This window comes from Capricornis sumatraensis, chromosome 1, assembly GCF_032405125.1.
Source record: "Capricornis sumatraensis isolate serow.1 chromosome 1, serow.2, whole genome shotgun sequence".
Lineage (NCBI taxonomy): Eukaryota > Metazoa > Chordata > Mammalia > Artiodactyla > Bovidae > Capricornis > Capricornis sumatraensis.
Window position 1 is genome coordinate 97,313,337 of NC_091069.1, and position 16,684 is coordinate 97,330,020.

A 16,684-nucleotide genomic window follows, 5' to 3' on the forward strand; every position below is an offset into this window, starting at 1 on the left:
AAGAATCTGAGCTTAAGGGACTGAAGATGGGGATGGAAGAGTGTAGAATGCACTAGAAGATGGGTCATACCCTTGGGGCTGGGTCTGGGTTTCACTCTCTGTGTCCTGGAAGCTGTTAAGTTCACAAGAAGTGTCTGTGTATGTGTAGGGGTCAGGTGGGGGACAGATAAATCCCCTGATTATTTTATGAAATCACTTCTGCTACTTTATGGATTCTTGAAAAGATAAGAATTCCCACCATTGCCACAGGCTGTTGTGGTCCTGGCAAGTGGTGGTTGAGAAAAGTTATTCAAAAAATCATGGAAGAATTTCTCTAATCATGTAATATTTGAATTCCTTAAAAAAAATATGCCCAAGACAGTTGTTTGAAGAATTATGTTGCAAGAGAGTTTCTTTCTTCTTCTTCTTTTATTCAAAGTCTTTATTGAATTAGTTTCTGTTTCTGTTTTTTGTTTTGATTTTCGGCTGCAAGACATGTGGGACTGTAGCTTACTGACCAAGGTTCGAACCCAGACCCCCTGCACTGGAAGGTAAAGTTTTAACCACTGGACCAGCAGAGAAGTGCTGCAGGAGGGCTTCTTGGATGATATGCTGTCCAGTCGCAAGCAGGCTGGGAAAACCTGATCATGGTTCTGTGATGCTGTTCTCCTGACCACATTCTTCGTTTGGGGTTGTGGGCGAGGCTGGAGGAAGGGGATGGGAGGAGCCGTGATGAGGTTTTCAAAAAGTTCTTAGGAGCCTGGTCTTTGGAATTTCTGCCTCTGGTTTAGAGACAGCAAAGGAGGAAACAGAAATGTTAATTTTTAAAAGCTTCCTGGACCACAGCAACCTATTTTTCTTAAGCAAGTGAAATCTGTGTGTAAGGACCATCCTTTCCTTCCAAAATTAATTTTTAAGTGCGATTTGACCTCTTAAAGACCGACATCCTGACTCCTTTAGAAATAACTCTGAACAAGTAAGTTATTTCAGGAAGGAGACGACAGAGCTCCTTAACACGCTGGCGTCTGTGCAGTGACTATGGGAATTTTCTTTCGAAGGTTTTCTTTATTCCCCTGATTTACTGAGATAAATGGACATCATGTTGTATAAGTTTAGGTTTATAGCGTGTGGATTTGATACAGGTATATTGCAAATTTCTATGTTTTTTTTTAAACACTGTCCTCAAAAATAGGAAATTGATTTCTCTCTTCCTAAATTCATTTTATTTTGTTTTATTTTGATTTCTTAGAGGGGTGATATAAGGATCTGAAATAGTCTGTGTTAAGTATACCATCAGACTCCTTTTGTGGGGTTCGTGTTTGCATATCTGAAACATCTAAAGAGAGAGGAAGTCCAGGTTTCAACTTCTGCACATCAGGAAATAGTTACGTGTCCCAGCCTGGCCTCCCGGATGGGCTGGTGTGGTGGATTGGCCTCCTTTCTTCCCACCCCCATCCTTTCCATCTCTCACCTCAAGGCATTTCTGAGGACTCAGGGTATGCTTGACTGCCCTGGACAGTGGCTGGCAGTCAACATAGCTGCTCCATGGGAATCAACCTTGGAGCTGGGCTCTCCAGGGGGTGGGACGAGGGGCCAGGGAAGCGGGGGTCAAGCACACCTGGGTTTCCTGGGATAAGGTTTCCCCAAGTGCATCCCTGGGAGAGGCCTGGGGAGTTGGATTAGACGGGCTGGCTCAGAGCCTAAGCTGGGCTTCTCTGGGCCTGGATCCCAGGACAGGGAAGGTTAATAAGATTGACATGGCAAACGCCGAGGGCTTCTGAGAAAGAAGAGCCTGTTCCGCACTGTCCCCTGAGAATACATTGTCAGGCCCCCCAAATGGGGACGGATGATTGAGCTCTACCCCAGGAAGACCTGAGTGTCTTCAGAAGTAGCCTGTATTCAGGGCTAGTCACCACTCAGCACACAGCTGCTGAGTCGGGAATCAAGAAAACATCCCGGTTTATTTTGCTTCTGACTTTGCATAAGCTTCACCCAACCCCTGTCACCTTTCCAGAAGCCAGGACTTCCCCAGCAGCCCAGTGGTTAAGACTTCACCTTCCGATGCAGGGGTGCAGGTTTCATCCTTGGTCAGGGAGCTAAGCTCTCACATGTCTCATGGCCAAAAAAACCACAACATAAAACAGAAGCCATATTGTAAAAAATTCAATAAAGACTTTAAAAATGGTCCACATAAAAAATTAATCTTGAAAACACCCCAGATATGCAGGATTCCTATCTGGAAAGGATTGGTCTTTTCATTCCAAGAAGAAGTTAAGTCTGTGTTGAACTGTGATAAAATGGGCATAGTTAAGGATCAAAACCAAAAAGAGCAGACAGATGAGAGTCTTCTTTGGTTAGAGGGTTTTTTTGGTAGAAAATACTCCTGAGAAAAGGCAAGACGGAAATGTGTACGTATATGTGTGTTTATGAGTATATTTTTAAAAAATGAACTCTAAGTGGAAAGGAGAGAAGAAAGAAGAAATTTGGGTGAATCTATGAGATTGTCACAATTTATGAGAGTTTAAAAAGGCAATTGCTTTTTCAGGAGCCAATTCCTAATTTCCCACATAAAAGTATGGGAATTGAATGGTAAATCCTTCTCTGCTGACAAGACCCCTGAAAAGAGTTGGGAGAAAGAGTTACTGTTCCGTTTCCATTCATGTGTCTTGAAAGCCCGTGGCTGCGAAACTGCCCGGGATCCACAGAGGCCCGGGTTTCAAAGCTGCCCGATGACTTTTCAGAAATGATCTATTGTGGGGCTTTGTTTCGTCCGGGTCGCCCTCGTTTTGTTCTGCTCGGCCTGTATCACTCTTCTGCTGCTGCCATTAATCCACCCTGTCTCTCCTCCCCATTCAGAGGCGCATTTTAACCCTGCCCCGCACAGGGCGCCGGCTTGAAAGGCTGAAAGGCTGAGCATCACTGTGGGTAGAGGGATGGGAAGGCAGGCGGGTGGGATGGAGGGAGGGATGGAGGGAGGGGACGGGGGTGGGGGGAGAGGCGGGGGGCGGGGGGGGGCCTGGGTGCACAGGCTCACCTGGGGTGAGGGTGTCCAGGAAGCAAAGAACAGGGGAGCCTGTGGTATAAACTGGCTCTGTCTGTCTGCTGGGAGCTGGACGAGTTGAGAAAAAACCTTTTATCTCACAGGGTCACCATCTGGCTAAGCCGCCTGCACTGGGAACTCAAGCTCCTGGAGCCTGCAGATGAGGCAGCCCTTATTTTTCTGTTTTGATTTGATGTCCTTGCTTGTAGTTACCAGGCTCCTTGTAGCTCGAGGGTTGTCAGACTGGGATAAGATGGCAAGAGATACAGGGATTCATATTAATAAAAAAGAAGAATTAAATCCGAAACCTATTGTTTAGTTAGTCCTCCTGGAAGTCTGATTGTATTCAATTATATCCTAAGTAGAGGAGAAGCTCCACGTTCACCTCCCCCTATGCTTCTGTGCGTCTATGCACACCTCCTATACTGCACGCCACTCATTTTTAACGGTGCACGGGGATCGTCCGAAAGTCCCAAAGGGTCCTGAGAGATGCTGGGTTATCAAGTAGAAACAAACATTCCCCAAGTGCTCTCTGCTTCACACCATCTGTGGTTCTGATGACACTGCCAGTGGGAGTCAGCAAGGGGCTCTGCTCCTCCTGGTCCTTCGGGGACCCCTGGCAGTGGAGAGTCAGTCTCCACCTGTGCACTCACGATCCCCATGGACTGAAGAAGCCATCTTGCAAGGCTTTCACCACAGCAATGAAATCTCCAGCTCAGATGAGCCTTCCCCAGCACTTAGTCCAGAGGCTGCGGCCAACAGCCAGCCCTGGGGGTTCTGTCTCTAGGGCCCACCCGCCAGCCAGGACTATCCTGCATAAGCTCTCCGGGATGAGGGGAGGGATATACCTGCCAAAACAAAGAAACAAACAAACAAAAAACAGGGCAGCAAAGTATATTCAAAATTTTGGTGGTGATGGTTTAGTTGCTAAGTTGTGTCCAACTTTTTGTGACCCCATGGACTGTAGCCTGCCAGGCTCCTCTGTCCATGGGATTTCCCTCAGGCAAGAATACTGGAGTGGGTTGCCATTTCCTTCTCCAAGGGAATCTTCCCAGCCGAGGGATCGAGCTTTGGTCTCCTGCATTGCAGGCAGATTCTTTCCCGACTGAGCCACCAGGGAAGCCCATATGTTTTTATTGAATAATACAGTCAAGGATTAATGATTTCAGGGCTTCCCAGGTGGGGCTAGTGGTAAAGAACCCACCTGCCAATGTAGGAGATGCAAGAGACTCAGGTTCAATCCCTGGGTTAGGAAGATCCTCTGGAGAAGGAAATGGCAACCCACTCCAGTATTCTTGCCTGGGAAATCCCATGGACAGGGGAACCTGGTGGGCTATAGTCCATGCTGAAGCGCCAATACTTTGGTTACCTGATATAAAGAGCTACACATTGGAAAAGACCCTGATGCTTGGAAAGATTGAGGGCAGGAGGAGAAGGGGGCGACAGAGGATGAGATGGTTGGATGGCATCACCGACTCAGTGGACTTGAGTTTGAGCAAGCTCCAGGAGATAGTGAAGGTCAGGGAATTGTGGCGTGCTGCAGTCCATGGGGTCACAAAGAATTGGACAGGACTGAGCGACTAAACAACAAATGATTTGACAATAACATACTTCATCATAGCTCCCACTATCATTTGGGCTGCATGGCCTCAGGCTAATCACTATCCTGTGTGGTGTCCATTTCATCCCAGAGAGAGGCTCAGTGGGTCTGGATCTGTGGTTCTCAAACTCGAATGGGGTTTAGAGCAGGGCAGGACTTAGTAAAGCATTAATGCAAGATCTCAGCTCTAGCATCTCTGATTCAGCAGGTTGGGGGAGGCAGGAGACAGGACTCTGCATTTCTAACATGTTTCCAAGTGATGCTAATGCCGCTGGTCCAGAGAACACACTTTCAGATGGTCTCTAGCCGAACTGGAGAGCCGGATGTAGCTTGAAAACCCAGCCTCTCCTGCAGAGGATGAGGTAGAATCAGCTGAGGGAGGTGACTGCTGGCGACAGTAGAATTTTCACGTGGATATTTGACTGGAAAGCGATTCGTCGGAGCATCACTAACCTTTAACCTTTTCTGAGAGCGCATTTGCATGCTGGGTTGACACATCGCGTTTAAAGACACATCTCAATTACAATATGTGGTCCAGACAGCTGCCCTTGTGGGGACCGAGGCGGCCACTAAACTCTGAGCAATTACTTAAAATTAGACTTGTCAGATTTGTTTAGGGTGACCAGGCAAGTACATACATTGACCCAGTGTCACTCTTCCTGGAGAGACGTTCTAATGATTTTGTATATCAGTCAAACTGTTCAAATACTAATGCCGTCTTCATGCTTTAATCACCATTCTAGTCAGATGTCATTTTTAGAAGCCCTTGGGGATTTGCATTCCTTAATGATTCTTCAATACCCAAACCAAGCATTCTTTAATTGGTGTAAATTGAGCAGTGTTCCAATGCAAACAAGGAGAGGGCACACTGATCAATGATGCTGTGCGTATCTGCCTATTGGAAAGCCATTGCTGTTAGGTCAAGTAACAAATCCTCAGCTCCATCCGCCTTGGAGGAAAACCAGCTCGTGGAGCCGACAGATACTGTTGCTAGTTGTCATCATGATTTGGAAGCACAGAAAAATTTGAGATCCCCAACCTCATCTTTTAGGAAAAGGGATAAAAAAATCCGTCATAAAACGTTCTCTGTTCCAGTGTCAGAAACTGCATTCAGAATCTGCCTGCCAACGCAGGAGACACAAGAGACGCACATTCGATCCCTGTGTCGGGAAGATCCCCTGGAGGAGGAAATGGCAACCCACTCCAGTATTCTTGCCTGGGAAATCCCATGGATTGAGGAGCGTGGTGGGCTACAGTCCATGGGGTCGCAAAGAGTCGGACACGACTGAGAACGCACACACTGTGAGTTCAACAAGAAACAGTATCTCTATCTTCTGGCGATTTGTGTCTGCCTCTCTTCCCCTATTTGTAAATTGCAAACAATATACAATTCTTGCTAACTTGACAAGCCATCTTTTTCCATGATTTTTTTTTTTTTTGGCCCCAGTGGTACATGATCCATCTAATCATCCAAGCCATGTTCGGGAAACATGAAACAGGTGTTCATTCCCTGCTACCTCTAGTAAGATTGAAAAAACTCCAGGCTTTATACTCAAGAAACCCAGGACAAATCCTTCTCATAAATGTGTCAAGCCCACTTTTCACTCCTGTCTTTTTCCATCAGCTCTCTCAAATTGAGTATTTATTACTGGGGTGGGGAGAAAAGGCGGTAGCAGGCTCATTACAGCCCCCTCGGCTCAGGCCTGCCAGCCTCCTGCTCCCTCTGCTTGGCTTGGACACTACGGTCTGGTGACTGCCTGTATTCATTTTTAATCTATCTGTTTTTTGACAGAACGTGCTGGTTCTTGTGGGGGAGTCTCTCAAGTTGATTTAAGGTTGAGTTTAAAAGCGGTCCAGTGCTTCAGATGAGTGGTGAGGAGGAGTAAGAGGCTATCGGCATCCTTGACGACTGCACTTAGGAGCTTGGATGTAGAGAGGAATTTTGGGTGGCTCAGACGGTACAGAATCTGCCTGCAATGAAGGAGACCTGGGTTTGATCCCCGGTTAGGGGGAAGATCCCCTGGAGAAGGGAATGGCTAGCCACTTCAGTATCCTTGCCTGGAGAAGCTCATGGACAGAGGAGCCTGGCGGGATGATGTAATCCACATGCATTTCCCCAGAGGGTGTACTGAGTCCCTTCCGATGCTCTCGCCAAAGGGATTTGAGGGCCTTGGGGGTAAACCTTCTGCACATACCCTGGACTCCAGGGTTCACTTACAGGCTTGTCTGGAGGATTGAGACAGAAGGACACCTGATAGCCACTTCCTGTGCTGGTAGGTCTCATTGACCAGAGCATCACCCTCAGAACAAAAGCACATTCATGCCGGGGAAGCCAAAGGGGGTCAGCATTTCTTTATCTACATCAGCTTGGGAGGGTATCAAAGAGCAGGCTTGGAAAGGGCTGTAGAAATAACCTGCCCCCCAACACTTTTGAGGCACCCCCCGGTCTTCAGTGTTGTGGCCCCCTGTCCTGTATGTCTTGAATCTGTCTCCCGTTCTTTTACACTGCTCCCTGCCTTTCTTCAGCCCTGCGGTGGGCACAGAGAACTTGTGACTAAAATTCTTGGTTCCAGGTCCGGCTTCTTCCCTGAGCTTCTTCCCTTCACATGACCTCTCTGGCTTCCCATCTCTTCATCCCTAAATGAAGCAGTAGAATGAGGTGAACTGTAAGATCCCTTTGGGGCTTCCCACATGGCTCAGTGCTAAAGAATCTGCTTGCCAGAGCAGGAGGCGAGAGTTCGATCCCCAGGTTGGGCAGATCCCCTGGAGGAGGAAATGGCAAGCCACTCCAGTATTCTCGTCTGGGAAATCCCATGGACAGAGGAGCCTGGTGGGCTACAGTCCATGGGGTCTCAAATAATCTGACACGAGTGAGCAACGGAACAGCAAGACCCCTTTGAGCTCTAACAGTTGAGGAATTCTTTTCTCCAACAGCGGCTCATATGCAAGTCATGAAGTTGTGCGTGTCTTCAAGCCCCTGGTCTGACTGTTTTTCATGGAAACAAACAACTAAACCAGCATTTCCCAAACTTGCCTGTGCATTCAAATTGCCTGGGGTTGGCGTCTGGCTCAGGGGATCTGGGGTGGGAGCTGGGATTCTGTTTCCCTGGCTGCTCTCAGTGGATGGGAGCCAGACTGAGTAATGAGGCCTCAGACCAGAAGCTAAGTGAGGGCCAGGGCTTGTCTGCTCTGCTCATATGTGGCCCCCACACAGCCTGGCTCAGAGCGCACAATGACTCGAGGTTTGGATATGTGCATCCTGGGGGGAGGAGTTCAGAGCGAAGTCTGAGCCGTGGACCACTGGTTCCTGAGCCACGTCTCAGCCTCACATCCCTACTTTTACTTCCTACGGGATTGAAAGGTTTCAGTTGCAGGCTTGGCCCCCGTCTCACTGGGCGCTGTACAGGGGTAGGAGCAAGAGATAGGCAGAGCCTGGCGGAGGTGCTGGAGGGGAGAAGCAGGTGACCCTGCCCCCTGCATCCTGGCTCCTAGCCCACTGCCCAGGGCCACAGCTCTCAAGCTGATACTTTGTGTGCTTTCTTTTCCCCTCTGGTTGTTTCTCTTTTTTAAAACTTTATTTTGTATTGGGGCATAGCCGATTAACAATGTTGTGATAGTTTCAGGAGAAAAGCGTAGGGACTCAGCCGTATGTATACATGTGTCCATTCTGCCCAAGCCCCCCTCCCATCCAGGCTGCCATGTAACATTGAGCAGAGCTCCCTATACTATACAGTCTGTCCTTGCTGGCACTTATTTATTTTTACTTGCTAGAGACATTACATTGAACATTAAAGCCATTAAGACTTGAAGCATATAAATCTATGTGTTTGGAAACACAGGCTTCAGTTTGTGTGTGCATGTGTATACGTGTGTGGGCACACGTGCGTGTATGTGTGTGCATGCACACATGCGTGTATGTGTATGTGTGTATATGTGCACGTGTGTCTGAATGTAAGATCCTTGGAGAGCATTTTATCCAGTGGAGGATGCGGGCACACCCCATGTCCCCTTTAAGACAGATTCAGGGTATGAATAAACCAAGTAAGGACATGAACTCTCTCTCCCGAAGGACAGAGCCTTTCTACATTAGTCCACTTTTTCTTCTGAAAGAAGTAGCACGGGGTATGGAGGCCAAAGGAAAAGGCACAGATGAGCCTGGTCAAAGTCGCCGTTTGGCAAGTAACTCCCCAATCGCCACTCGACACTTTGGAGGTGCTTGCCTTCATTTTCCTGTCTTTCTGGGACTTGTCTGCCTCTTCGGTCCCCTTGTGAGCAAAGGGCTTCCCTGGTGGCTCAGACAGTAAAGCATGCCTGCCGTGTAGGAGACCTGGGTTCAGTCCCTGGGTGGGGAAGATCCCCTGGAGAAAGGAATGCCTACCCATTCCAGTATTCTTGCCTGGAGAATCCCAAAGACAGAGGAGCCTGGCGGGCTACAGTTTAGGGAGTTGCAAAGAATCGGACATGACTGAGCGCCTAACGCTTTTACTTTCTGGTCCTTTGTAATCTGTTCCACCTGGTGAGTCTGCCCCTGCCTGCCCAGCTCCCTCTCTATTTTGATTTCTCCTCTCCTGCCCTCCTGCTGGTTTGGTTCAAAAGGCAATGGGTGTCCCCTAAAGCATGGTGTTCTTGGTCCAACTCTTAAATACAGGAGTTTATTAAAGGGTGGACCGTCAGGCTTTCTGGACTGTTTGCCCTAATCGCTAAAATATTTTGAGCACAAACTCCCAATGTACACTTGCCGATTTATTATTTGTTATTTCTTGTGCACAGATACCGCTGTATTAACAGATAATATACGTCATAAAATAAAAATAAATGGGAAAATTCAAAATGATGAGTATTTTAAAGAGATGTAGACTTTCTGATATTTTTTTCCCATGTCCCACCACAGTCCCTTTGGTGACCATAGACAAGAGGTGGAAAAGACTTTTCCAGTCTAACTTTAGGGGCCCCAAGGATGCTACAAACGCCTTGCCCCTTCTCAAGGCAGCCCTTCCTTCTGCAGCCACCTGTCACCGCAGCCGCTGCTGGCCTCCTGGGAACCACAGGGTGGGAGTCACTGCTGAAGTGACCTGAGCTGTTTCTTCTCTCGGTTTCCTTCCACCCCTTCCCTGGCTCGCAGGTCTCAGTGCAGCTCTTGGAGCCATAGCTGTGTCCTCTGTCCTGTGTCCCCTTTCTTGGGGAGCACCCATCCTCGGCCAGCCGAGCCCTTCACCCTGTGGGAAGCTCTGGCCCCTCTCTGCTGCCTGTGGGCCAAGCCCTGTTTGGACCTGAACATTGTCCTTCCAACTGTACAAACACCTGCTTGTTATCACCAAGGGTGGATGGTCTTCTAGGATTGGTCCAAGGTCTCAATCAACTCTTAACAGGCACAGAAAAGCAAGGATGGGAGACACACAACATGAACTGTGTCTGTGTGACAAAGCGGAGCCTAGGAGATGGGTGCCTCCAAGATGCAAGTTCTTAGGAGCAGAGATTCCCTGACCCACCTCCATATGCAGCATCTGGAGCCACGGCCCATACCCCATGAATGGGGTATGATATGCATTCGGCCTTCACTTGCTGATAATTGGGAAGCTTCTTCTACTGCTTGCTTTGGTTTGGGATCTGACAACACACTGTCATCCTCACTCAGGCTGTGTTCCGTCCAAACCGGGAAGATGAGACTCAGCTTCTGAGTATAATCTCAGTGATTAATTCAGATGGGAAACTGTGAGCTTAGGGCAAGAAATGTCCTTCTGTGGCTTCCAGCATCTCCTCTGTCCCATGGCCTTGGAGCCTCAATAGTGCCCAGTGCAAGGCCTGGCTTCTTACTAGAAACTGATTTCACCATCATACTTTTTTTTTTTTTTTCTGTCTCCAGACATTTTTTTCCTGGCTAGCTTTTTAAAACCCTTGGCCTCAAAATCTTAGTTCCTCACATCTGGCTCCCCCACCTCTCCCCACAAATAAACTGTCACTTGCTCTGGGCTTTCTTTCCAGTGCAACCATCCCTGCTTTGTAAAAGAAATGACCAATTAAACAATTAAACAAAAACTGTATGATTCCATTTATTTATTGATTGAAGTATAGTTGCTTTACAATATTGTGTTAATTACTGCTACAGCAAAGGGATTCAAATGTATATATCTGAATATCTATCTATCTATATACATATATACACATGCTTTTTTTCAATGTTCTTTTCCATTATGGTTCATCATAGGATGTTTTAAAAGTCTTTACTGAATTTGTTACAATATTGTTTCTGTTTCTGTTTTGGGTTTTGGCCTTGGGCATGTGGGATCTTTGTTCCCTGACCAGGAATCGAACCCTCCCCCTCTGCTTTGAAAGGCAAAGTCTTAACCACTGGACTACCAGATAAGTCCTTAGTGTAGGATATTGGATACAGTTCTCTTTGTTGTACAGTGGGATCTTGTTGTTTAACAGTTTTGCTTTTATTGTAGTAAAAAAGCACAACATACAATTTATCATCTTTACCATTTTTAATTGTACAGTTCAGTAGCATTGAGCATACTCACATGGTTGTGAAAAAGAGCTTCAGAAGTTGCAAAGCTGAAAGTCTATCCCCATGAGAGGACAACTCCACTTTTCTCCCTTCCCCAGACGTCTGGTACCACTTTCTCTTGTTATGAGTTCGGTTATTCTAGATACCTCATACGAGTGGAATCATACAATGTTTGTCTTTTTGTGACTGGCTTATTTCACTTAGTGTAATGTCCTCAAGTTTCATCTGCATTGGACACTATCTTATGGGATTTACTTGCTCTATAGAGTTGAATAATATATAATCGTATGTACACACTGTTTTATCTATTCATTTTTGATGGACACTTGGGTTTCTTCTCCCTCTTGCTGCTGCTGCTGTTCAGTTGCTTAGTTGTATATGACTTTTTGTGACCCCACTGACTGCAGCCCACCAGGCTCCCCTATCCATGGGAGTTCCCAGACAAGAATACTGGAATGGGTTGCAATTTCCTCCTCCAGGGGGTCTTCCCAACCCAGGGATCGAACCCAGGTCTCCTGCATCTCCTCTGTTGCAGGAGAGTTCTTCCTGCTGAGTCACTGGGGAAGCCCCTATTTTAGTTATATTCTGCAGGATTTTAATGAAAATGACACATTGAAAAGGAAAGATTTACCTAAAGCTTTCTATTGGAGGGCCATGAAGACAGCTGAAAAAAAAAGCAGTTTGGACATTTTCTAATTATAGGTAATTTGGCAATTGAATTTTATTAATTTTTTTTTGAGTTTTTTCATGCCAAAAGCTTTTCCCCTTATTAAAGTAATAAACAAGTGTCTGCCTAAAGCTATTATTTTATGGGTCAAATAGCTCCATCTTTGTACCAGTATCATAAAATTCTGGTTTTAATAATTCAAAGTTATGGGGCCTATCTAGAATTTCTTACGGGAAACACACAGAAATCTAGAATCTTACAAAATGATTTATCTTTCATTCATGTTTTAATCCTACTTTTAGTAAAACTTGAATGTTAGTAGATACAGCTGGTACCGCGACGCCTTGGTCAGTAGGTAATGAGTAAGTTATCACTATCTACAGCATTAGAAGGGCTTCCCTGGGGGCTCAGTGGTAAAGAATCCGCCTGCAACACAGGAGACCTGGATTTGATCCCTGGGTTGGGAAGATCCCTTGGAGGAGGGCATGGCAACCTACTGCAGTGTTCTTGCCTGGAGAATCCCATGGACAGAGGAGCCTGGTGGGCTATGGTCCACGGGATCTCAAAGAGCTGGACACGACTGAGCGACTAAATAGCAGCGCAGAACTAGAAACTCCTTGGACATGAAATATGTGGGGCAGCCCCCAGTGTTTCCTTTTCTGAAACTGCCAAGCACATAGGAATTGCCTGAACCTCTGAGGCATCCCACTGAATCCATTCTAGTCCCTCAGGGCCTCTGTCTAAGGCTGGGGTCTCCTGAGACCTCTGAGGAGCTTCAAGCATGACATCCCTGTCAGAAGATGTCTCTACCCCTTCTTTTATGCAGTTGAGCCATCAGAGTATCACAGTTACCTCTAACATCTCTGCTTTGTGGTTTTAAAAACCCCACACAAAAGTTCTTCTGGAATAGATCTGTCAAGAGTCTGAGCTTGGGCTCTCTGATTCCCCAGGGCTATTTGTGGCTGGTTCATCTCTCTGAGGGTGAGAGGTTCTGTCTTACTTCACTTGAGGTTCAAGTTTTCCCTGACAACAGATGGTGTGATCACCACCACTGTGATCTCCTGAAAGGAATAGATGGGATGTAAGAGAAGCAGAAGGGCAGACTCTGTAAGTATGATCACCTACAGGATGTCACTCACATGCAGAATCTAAAAAGAAATGATGCAAACGAACTTATTTATGAAACAGAAACAGGCTCACAGGCTTAGAGAAAGAACTCATGGTTACCGTAAGTAACCATAAGGGTGGGGTGGGGGAGAGTAGGGGGTTTGGGATGGACACATACACATTGCTATGTTTAAAATGGATAACCAACAAGGACCTACTGTAGCGCAGTGGGAACTCTGCTCACTGTTATGTGGTAGCCTGGTTGGGAGGGGAGTTTGGGAGAGAATGCATACATGTATATGTATGGCTGAGTCCCTTTGCTGTCCGCCTGAAACTATCACAATATTGTTAATTGGCTGTACTCCAGTGGGTTTCCCAGGTGGCACTAGAGGTCAATACGGAAGACTAAAGAGACGCAGTTTCTATTGTGAAGATCCCTGGAGGAGGGCATGGTACCCCACTCCAGTATTCTTTCCTGGAGAATCCCTTGGACAGAGGATCCTGGTGGACTACAGTCCATAGTGTCCCAAAGAGTCAGACATGACTGAAGCAACTTAGCATGCATTCAGAATATAAAATAAGAAGTTAAAAGAGAGAAGTAGAAGGACAAACAAATACATAGGTGTGATCCAGAGGGGAAAAAACAAGCCAGTATATGAAGTATTATAAGAGTAACATGAATTTTAAAAGTTACACTGGAAAATAGTAACAAAGCCTTGTTGTTCCTGATGACTTCGGGGTCATGCTGCTCAGAAAGAGGGCCCACATGGAGAACCCTGGAAGCCCTTGTCATGCTCTTGCCCAATATCCATTCAATCAGCACCATCCTTAAGGATTTCTGTACACAGAGGATGGAGTAAGTGAGGGTGGTCAGCTCCCTGCTGCCTCTGGAACACTCTGTCCACACGTCCCCTGACCATTACTGTCTGGAAGAGAGCACAAAGCCAATAGAGAAAGGCTTGCTTCATCACCTGTCAACTCATTCAATTCAGGAACTGGTTGAGTGTCCTGGATGGACTTCTGAGTGGACATCCTGACAACTCCCTCATTTCCTTCCTGGCAGCTGGGCTCCCCGAATACAGATGTGGGGCCACCCCCTCTGCTCTGCTGGAAGGGAACAGCTGGGGAGGGTTCTCTGGAGGCTGGACGAGACCATCAGGCTTAGCATACTGGCCTGACGAGATGTTGAAATATTTATTTTTTTGAGGTTCAAAAGTCCTTGTCATGCCTAGGCTGAAGTCTGTGGACATGAGAGGAATTCTTAATCAGAGGGAGCCTACTTCCACTTACTGATGACCTTGGCGTGCAGCAGGCAGAAGGCAAGCGGTGATCTCTGCATTGCTCTGTCGAGTGGTTTTTTCCCTAATAAAACAGGAAGTCTGGGAAACAAAAAGAAAGCAGTCCAAAAAACTCACCTGTTTGGTGGTCTCTCATTAGTGCTTGTATGAAATATTTTCTCCTGTGGGTGAAAACAGAAGCAAAAAACTTTGCTGCTTTACTTATGTTTTTATTTTTATTAAAAAAATTTTTTGCTTTGGGGCTGCAGTGGGTCTTCTTTGCTGCACGCAGCACTCCTCTAGTTGGGGCCAGCGGGGGCTTCTCTCTAGTTGTGGGGCATGGGCTTCCTGTTGCGGCTGCTTCTCTTGTGGAGCATGGACTCCTGAACACAGGCGAAACAGTTGTCACGCACGGGCTTAGTTGCTCAGCAGCATGTGGGATCTTCCCGGACCAGGGTTTGAATATATGTCCTCTGCACTGGCAGGTGGATTCTTAACCTCTGGGCTACCAGGGAAGTCCCAACTTTGCTATTTTCAAGTAGACTTTTTGTAAGAATCATGTTTAATCTTAAAGATGCTTGTTTCTTAATTCTTTTGAGCATTTACTAAAAGCAAAGGAAGAATTGTGGAATTATTCAGATAATTCAGACACAAATGCTGATTTTCCTTTAAACGTGCAGACAGTGGGAGAAAAGTGCAGCTACATCTGCCGTGTGTGTTTGGAATATTCTTTTGGCCTTACTCGCAAGCCAAGTCGCCCATCGGTGGAAACGCATTCGTTATCTGTTATAAAAATGGGCCTCAGCTTTTGGCCCAAAGTGAACAACCGTTTTTCTTTGGTGTTCACAGTAGTGAGTAATTTGATGTTTACACGCTTCGATCCATCACACTCAACACTGATCACAGAGACAGATGGAGGTCCCTATCTGGGCATAAGGTGACTCCTGCTGGCGGGCCTCTCTACCTGTCCATTTCCAGTACCTCCGTTCCCCAAGAGACCCCGTGCTGCAGGGAAACTTCCTCTGTGTTCTCACACCTGGCTGGACCACTGCCTTCTCCCCCTCCTCCTCCCGGGCTTTACATCAGCTATGCGCTCCTGACCCTCTCCTGACTGCTCCGCAGACAGCAGGCTTCCTGTGTCCTCACAGGAACCCCCTCCACCCTCATCTCCTCCTTGCCCCCTTTCTGACTCATCCACCTTCTACCCTATCCTGTGCTGAGAAGGGCATCTCTCCTTTGGGCTCTCATTTCCTCCTCTTCACGTCTCTAAAAGACCACCTTTTTCTTTCAAGGGCACAGATATTCACAGAGAGCCTCAACTGTGATTGGTCCCTGCTGGGATGGTGAGAAAACACAGTCCCAGCCCTCGTGGGGCTCACATTCTAGTGGAGGAGAAAGTAACAATCAGGCATATACAAGGATACCAGGTGGAGTGGTTGCAAAAATATGCAGGGGTTCTCCTGTCTGACTTTCCCAGCACTCTGTGAATCCTGAGGACAGGTCCTGGGGGACCCAGCAAGGAGTATTCTCGTGGCGGTAGATTAGGAAGGAATGAACAGTTACAAGGAGTGTTCACTGGACGTCTGACCATCATCCCAGTCTTCCCAGCACTGGAGGATATAAAAGGAATGAGTTAATTTAACTTGTCTTTCCTGATGGAAAGTTTTCTCTTGTTGAAGAACATCTCAGTGGCATTTTCAGAGATGAAATGAAATCTTCCCTCTGATTGGAAAATCAGTGTTGGTTCATACAGACAGGCACATCCCTATGAATGTCTTTTGTCTGCCAATGACGCACCGCTTACGTCGAGTGCCCACCAGATACATGGAAAATGACCGTTCTGTACTACAGGTTTTCATTCCTATTAAATGCTACGGCATGTGATCTTGAATAAACATTTGTAGTCAATGTTTGATCAAAAGCCTGATTCGATCAAGTAAATAAAGCATTAGAAAAAATACTTTCCTTCCTTTTGTTAAACTAAACCCATGAAGATGCTAACGCAAGTAGGGCTGAGAACAAGGGCGTTTGAAAACAACAAAACAAGTGAGACCCAGCGCATATTTCCACTCAGAAATTAATTGTTGCCCTAATTACTTGCTGGTAGATGCATAAATTAAGCAAATAAAACTTAGAGGAAGGTTTCTGACCAACACCTACAGGACTCTCCCTTCTAGAGGAAATTGTCATAATGGTTTGGTGAGGGTTTCCTTTTGATGTCTTCCTGTGATGGAGGGAAGACAGAGGTTGAAATGGAGCCCATGGAAATGAAACAGACTCCAGAGAAGGAGACACATACTTCCCAGGTGGCTCAGTCCGGAAAGAACCCGCCTGCCAATGCAGGAGATGTGGGTTCCGTCCCTGGCTGGAGTAGGAAATAACAACCCACTCCAGTATTCTTGGCTGGGAAGTCCCAGGGACAGAGGAGCCTGGCGGGCTACAGTCCGCAGGGTTGCAAAGAGTTGGATGTGACGGAATGACTAAACCACCGCCACCACCACCAGAG